We start from the raw sequence: 7,460 nt of genomic DNA, 5'->3' as shown, positions 1-7,460 counted from the left end.
GGGTTTCAGCAATTTTACTACAATGTGCCTTTGTGCGTTTTTCACTGATTTGTACTGTTTGGGATTATAGCTTCTTAGATATGTGGGCTCATTTTTTAAAACCAATATTGGAAATTTTCAGCCATTATTTCTTCAAATATTTTACTTAACACCTGCTCCAGGAATCCAGTTATTTGTACATTCTACTGCTTATTATTTTACTGAAGATCACTGAGGCTCTTCCTCTCTCTCTACTTCAGTTGGGATAGTTTCTATTGCTATGTCTTCAGTTTACTGATCTTTTCTTTGGCAGTGTATAATTGGATATTAAATTCATGCTTTAACTCATTGTGTCCGTTCTTTCCTTTGAATCTTAAATATATTAACTATACTAGCTATTTTAAAGTTCTTATCTGCTAATTTTATCATCTCTATCAGTTCTGGAGCTCTTTTAATTAACTGATGAGTCATATTTTTCTGCTTCTTTGCATGTTAATAATTTGAGATTAGATGCCAAGCATTTGCAATTTTTACATTATTGAGTTCATTGTTGTCTTCTATTAAAGAGAATTGTAGGAGTTTATATTTATTTATTTATTTATTTATTTATTTATAGTTAAGGGGGCAGGCAGTTAACTTACTTGCAGATCAGCTTGATCTTTTTCAAGTTTGTTCTTAGTTTTGTTAAACTAGGTTAGGATTAGCTTTTATTCTTGGGCTAAGTTAGCCCTTCTCCTAAGGCATGGCTTTTGGGGGGTATCTGCTGAATGCCTGGATTGTTCAATGAAATCTCTTACTCCATTGGGCTGAGTGTCTCCCAATTGTGTGGGAACTCCAGGAGTTGTTCAGATGATAAATTCTCTCAATGGTTGGTTGTTCCCCAATAATGGTTATTTGATCAGCCTTATGGAATTGGACTCTTTACATTCACAGCTTAGCATTCATCCTAAGACTCAGGTGGACCCCATACCCATTTCTGAAACTCTTCCTCTTCATAGCTTCCTCCTCTCCAGTACTCTGCTCTGTAAATTCTAACTGCTTTAGCCTCCCTGAACACTGATCTCTATTTCCTCAGCTCAGTGAGTCTTCCTCACTCTGCTTGGAATCTCCCTCCTTGTGCTGGGGTCCAGGAAATGCCTCTGGAAAATATATCTGGAGTGACTAGAGGTGTCACCTCATTTATTTCCCTTTTCTTCACTTATTGCTATCTTTTACTATTTATTGCCCAATCTATGAAAATCATTGCTTTATATGTTTGTCTAGTCTTTCAATTATTTATGATAAAAGGGCAGATCTGATTCCAGTTGCTCCATTATGGCTAGAAGTTAGAAGTCCCTCAGCTTACAATTTTTGAAATGGACCTCGCTACTTGTCTTACAAGATTGGTTATGAAATACACATGTGTATTTGTCTCTGGTTTTGCCTGCCTCTCTATGAGGATCCTCAAATCATTTCCAACAGTTAGTTTCATCTCCAAAATATGTTAGGTATAGAACAAAAAGTTTTTTTGTTTTGTTTTTTTTGCTTTGGGAGTTTTTTGTTTGCTTGCTCTCTTTTTCCCCCTTTCATCACAGGTCCCAGTATCCAAGCTATGATCTCTGGATCTGCTGAATTTTGCATTTCTATTTGCTCTTTTCCTGTTCGATGACATCTGGAAAATCATGCTATTCTATTCTAAGTGCCGTATAATTAGATCCCATTCAAAGTTCTTGAGAGTTTATATCGTGAAAGGAGTTTAGAGTAGCCGGAAAATGAGCCAAATGTGTATGCAATAAGGTTATAAATCTCAGAGAAGCTAACCAGATCTTTAAAGGCTTATTTATGATGTTAGGAGTAAATATGATCTAGAATTGTGTTATCCAATATGATAGGTACTAGCCACATGCCACATGTTGAAATGATAACATTTTAAGTATTTTAAACAAATTATTAAAATATATTTCATCCATTTTTTTAAGATTTTATTTATTCATTTGAGAGAGAGAGAGAGCACAAGAAGTGGGAGAGGCAGAGGGAGAGGAAGAAGCAGACTCCCCACTGAGCTGGGAGTCCAACATGGGGCTTGATCCCGGACCTGGAGATCATGACGAGCCGAAGGCAGATGCCTAACCATCTTGATGAAGTTTTAGAATATAAGTGAGGTCCGGAGCCAACAACCAAGAAAGAATTCTTGAGATGTCCCTGGTGCAAAAAGGTGATTTTATTAAAGCACAGGGACAGGACCCATGGGCAGAAAGAGCTGCTGCTCTAGAGTTGTGAGGGGTGGCTGATTATATACTCAGGAGTTGGGGAGGTGAGAACAAAGTGGGTGTTCAGAAGGACTGTCATATGCTAAAGACTCTCAGGATACAGGAGGCCTGGTTATTGTCAAGCCAAGGCTGTTTTCCCCTCTAATGAGGCACTAACATGAAGACAGTTGGGAGCTTCCTGGAGGGATGTTACATTCCTCCTATCACACGTCCTTGTCAGTGGGCTTTAGGTTTAGAAGAAATTCAGTCTTACTTACATTTCCTTCCGGAAGCTATTGCTAAGGCTTTTGTAAGTAAACTGAGGGAGACTCCTGTCCTGCAAGACTGTGATCTCTATCAGTTAACCATTTGTTTTTCCTTTAGGGCAGCCCGGAGAGCCTGAGCAATGTCACACATACCACAATGGGGGGACAAGGTGTAGGGTACCAGCTTCCGCTTTGTCCTCAGCGAGCCTTCTGCTCCCTCAACAATCTGAGTGACCCAGGCACCCCCCCCCTTTTTTTTTCACTTTTTAAAATGTGGCTTACAATATATTCCTACTGGGCAGTGCTGATCTAGAAAGCACAAAGTAGGGGAAGGGGAGTGGGGTTTTAAGAAGGACAATAGCTTGGCCAGTCTGCATCTGAAACATGACTATCAAGCAGTGTGTAGAAGAGAGACAAAAGATGGGACAGTCTGAGGGCAAAGAAAACAATTAAAAGACTGCTGTGATGACCCATGAAAGAATTGATTATCATATTCAATGTTACAAAAGTTGTATTTCTCTTTGATAAAGTTGCCATTTACTGCATTAGTAGTGTGGAAGCAAAGTACAAATAAAATACATTATCCAAAATATATATGAGTGACTTTGTTTTGGAAAGCAGATACCCAGTCTTACACGTGTTTATATACACACACATACTAACACCTCCTGCTGTATCCATTCCTGACCATTTTTTGGATCAACTCTAGACTAACACAGCCTGGGAGAATTTGGCCTTCTGTGGATTCACACAAACAAGTAATCTGGAGCTGGTAGAAATAGAAAGAATGTGGGTCTGCTTATTTAGGTCTGCTTACTTTGGTCTGCTCATTACCAATCGTGTGACCCTTTGCTTAAACTCTCTTGAGTGTCACTACTTTCATAAGAAAAATAGCTAAAGCTTCCACAGGTTCTATGGGAGATTAAAGGAAAAAACTTTAAAAGTATGTAAAACTAAATAATTAATGTTATAAAATTGTAGGTATGCTTGCTATTCTATGCCACAAAGTAAACCACCTTCATGCATATTGGTGGAGGGTTGACTATAATTTCACTCCCTTGGTTCTGCGTGAACTAAGCCTCCTCGCACTTGGCAAGACGGTTGTTCTGGATGGCGTGAGACATTCTTCTTCTGCTCAGAGCAGTTTGGCATCCTCAGGTGAGCATGTTCTCCTTTCCATTGACAGCTCTGGCAGTAGGCTGAACTGGATAAGGAAGGATAGGACAGGTTGTCTGAAGGTTAAGTAAATGAGACCCCGTTCAGCTAACATGCTGGCTATCTGGCCACACAGATGTCTCAGGGCTTTTCCTTCCCTCGGTTGAGTTGGATATCACAAGGTTTTCAGACTCAGAGCCTAAGCATATGTCAATATTTAACTCCTCTGCAAACATTATTACTGGATTAGAAACTTCCAAGTTTGATATTTTTATTTTTAAATGTCCAAGGTTTTAAAGTCAAAGGTGAATCAATGTTAGGTAATGCTCTGCTGAATTCAGGAGACATGAGATTATTTTTCTATGAGAGTCCACTTTCAATGCCATGGGATACCTGAGGGAGGAATGCCAAATCTCTATCATCCTTTACAGGGCCCACCCCCTAGCCCACAATCCTGAGACATGAGGGTAACAAAAGCTGATGGAAAGCAGAGTTTGGGTGATACCTCCAACCCACCCATCTGCAGCACTTGAGAATTTCCTATGTATTCAGCACACTGAACTGCTCCAACTACCCTTCAGTTGTGTCTGGGAGCCCAGGCAATATTGAGTGAATTTTCATTAAACCTTGGGGTATTATGTGGCTTCAGATTGCTTGTAAAACAATGGTCACCATCAAGGACTAAATTGAAAAATGCCCATTAGAATTAAAATTCTACAAAAACAGAGTGAAGAATTTAGCAATTACTTTTTATAATTCAAGAACTAGCTGGAAAGGGGATTTTTTTTATGTGCTAGAAGCTTTACTGGGCTTTGATCTAGTTGTCCTGGGGAACCCTGATTTTATTTTATTTTCTTATTTTTTTTATTATGTCATATTAGTCATCATACAGTACTTCATTAGTTTTTGATGTAGTGTTCCATGATTCATTGGTTGTGTATAACACCCAGTGCTCATTGCAGTACATGCCCTCCTTAATACCCATCACTGGACTAGCCCATCCCCCACCCCCTCCCCTCTAAAACCCTCAGTTTGTTTCCTGGAGTCCATAGTCTCTCATGGCTCGTATCCCCCTCTGATACCCCCCCATTTTTCCCTTCTTTCTCCTAATGTCCTCCATGCTATTCCTTATGTTCCACATATAAGTGAAACCATATGATAATTGACTTTCTCTGCTTGACTTATTTCACTTAGCATAATCTCCTCCAGTTCCATCCATGTCGATGCAAATGGTGGGTGTTCATCCCTTCTGATGGCTGAGTAATATTCCATTGTATATATGGACCACATCTTCTTTATCCACTCGTCTGTTGAAGGGCATCTCGGCTCCTTCCACAGTTTGGCTACGGTGGATCTTGCTGCAGAAAGGGGATTTTTAAAACCAAAAATTAGAAAAAAATCTGTCAAAGTATTAATATTATGCATGTATACCAATCAAATCCCATGGTAAAAGGTACAGTGAAGGATTCAATGCTTCGTACTGAACTGTTCTTAAAAGTAGGAGAAATCATTGTACAACAAAATAATCTCCCTTGGTTAAGTTAATGCTAGTTGTTATAACCCTGAAATATCAGTGGCTTAAAACAATAGGAACTTATTTCTTGCTCATGTAATTTCAAAATGGATGTTTGTGGTTCATGGGTGGCTTTCCTCTAAACGGGGGAACCAAATTCCTCCCATCCTGTGGCTCGCCAGCTTCTACGCATGGCCTTCAAAGTCACTGTATTTGTCTACTTCAAGCCATGGAAGGTAAGGTACATGGAGGATCATGTATGGGTTTTGTGAACAGGACTGGAACTGGTGCATATCTGTGCACTCGTGTCTCATTGCCCAGAAGTTGCTTAGGAGGCCCATCTTCCTGCAAAGATCGGGTAATAGAGTCTAGTGCTATTCCCTGTAGGAAGAGGCCAGCAATCTCTGCCACATACTCTAGAAGTTCCTAGATCATGTGTTAGTGATCTCAAGGAAGCAATATGGTTCATAAAATTTTACAAACCAGCTCAAGAGTTTAGCCAGATTGAATTTAAATGAAGAGCTGGTATGATAGACTGGTGATTATATACAATGCCTTCACGGTTTGGGAAATTGAATCTTCCCCAAACACCCTAAAATTTCAACCTATTTCAGTTCGTAAAATAATTCCCCCATGAACTCTATCTAGTCTCACTTTCAGAATTTGGTGATTGTTTGTCCTAACTCCATAACCTGTATTGAATAAAGGTGACCCAAATTATGGATTAAATTTTATACTATCTAAAATGCCAACCTGGAAATTTGGTGTGAATTATTTGGTAATTCACCAAGAATATAGTTTACTTCATAGTAAAACCCAGAGTTTGGTGCACTGTTTTTTTTTTTTTTCCCAGTTTATTTGCTTGCTTGTTTTTAGTAAAAACAGGTTCAGAAAATTATAATTTTCTGTGTAGACAATTGTTCTGGAGCAATTATGCAAACTAAATTGCTTTTCATATTCATTTCCTCAGTTTTTCATTCATCACACAGACATGTGTTAAGGGCCTGCTTTGTACGAGATGGGCTCCACACTGAGGAGGGACAACAATTCTCTTCCCAGAGGATTTCACCCTTCTCAAAGTTTGTGGCCAACAACTGATTGTGATGAGTGTCAAATGAAAGAAGTTCGAAACAGAGGTGTTCTCAGAGGGGAGAAGGAAGCCAACTTAATCAGGGCTGGAGAAGAGTCCCTAAGGAAGGGATCAAATGCTGAGACAAGAAGGATTCGGTGGGGGTTTGGTTTGACTCCCACCCGTGGAATCCCTTCCTGGTGTCTTCTGTCCTGATTTTAACATCTCCTTGCCCAACTTTTTTGAACTTCCCTCATACACAAATAATTTCATTGCTTTTTTTCTGTACCTATAAACTTTGTCAGGGAACTGAATTATTCTTTGACCATTTTTGACCTGCAAACATGGCAATTTCATAGGATTCAACTTATATCTGTGATGGTATCAGGCTGAATGGCTCCAATCTCTTAAAATTATGGTATCCCATTACAGTGTTTTTAAAATTTATTTTAAGCAATCTATCCCCAACTGAAAACATTTCAGTTCTTTTCTATCAAATGCCTCTCTTTCAGATTATTTTTCCCAGACCATTTTTTTTTCCAAGTTGAATTTTATTTTTCTCTCTTATTCCTAATTTTATTTGAGGGTGAGGTCACCAATTCTACCTCTTTGCTCTTAGAAGTACCCCCAACTCCTTTTGTCAGTTCATTTATTCTTTTCTCCCTGTTATTGTTGAGAAATACACTAGTTCCATAGACTATCAAAATAAAATATCAACAACTTTCCTAAAAAGAATGAACCCTTTTGAAGAATGGTTTCTAATTTTATGCCTTTGAGGGTAAGGCAAGGTTATATGAAAACTACTCAAACTGGTAAGGTTTTAGTATTTGTTTTCAAGACTGCTTTTACCAAATCTGTGAAAACAATTTAGTTTCACACATATCCACACAGCAGCACAGAGAATTGTAAACTAAAAAAAAGCGGGGCAGACTAGAATCCTTCACTACAATGAAATTATGGTGATTCTGAGCATGATGTAGTCTCATCAGAAGAGAATAGTCTGTATGAATCCTCTTTTCTTTAAAGATTTTATTTACTTATTTGACAGAGAGAGACAGCGAGAGAGGGAACACAAGCAGAGGAAGTGGGAGAGGGAGAAGCAGGCTTCCCGCTGAGCAGGGAACCTGATGCGGGACTCGATCCCAGGACCCCGGGATCATGACCCGAGCCGAAGGCAGACGCTTAACGACTGAGCCACGCAGGTGCCCCTGTATGAACCCTTTTCTCATCTTCCCACAAATACTGTGGGA

This window comes from Leptonychotes weddellii, chromosome 6 (assembly GCF_054177405.1).
Source record: "Leptonychotes weddellii isolate Sample4059 chromosome 6, ASM5417740v2, whole genome shotgun sequence".
NCBI lineage: Eukaryota > Metazoa > Chordata > Mammalia > Carnivora > Phocidae > Leptonychotes > Leptonychotes weddellii.
This window is presented reverse-complemented; position numbering follows the sequence as displayed.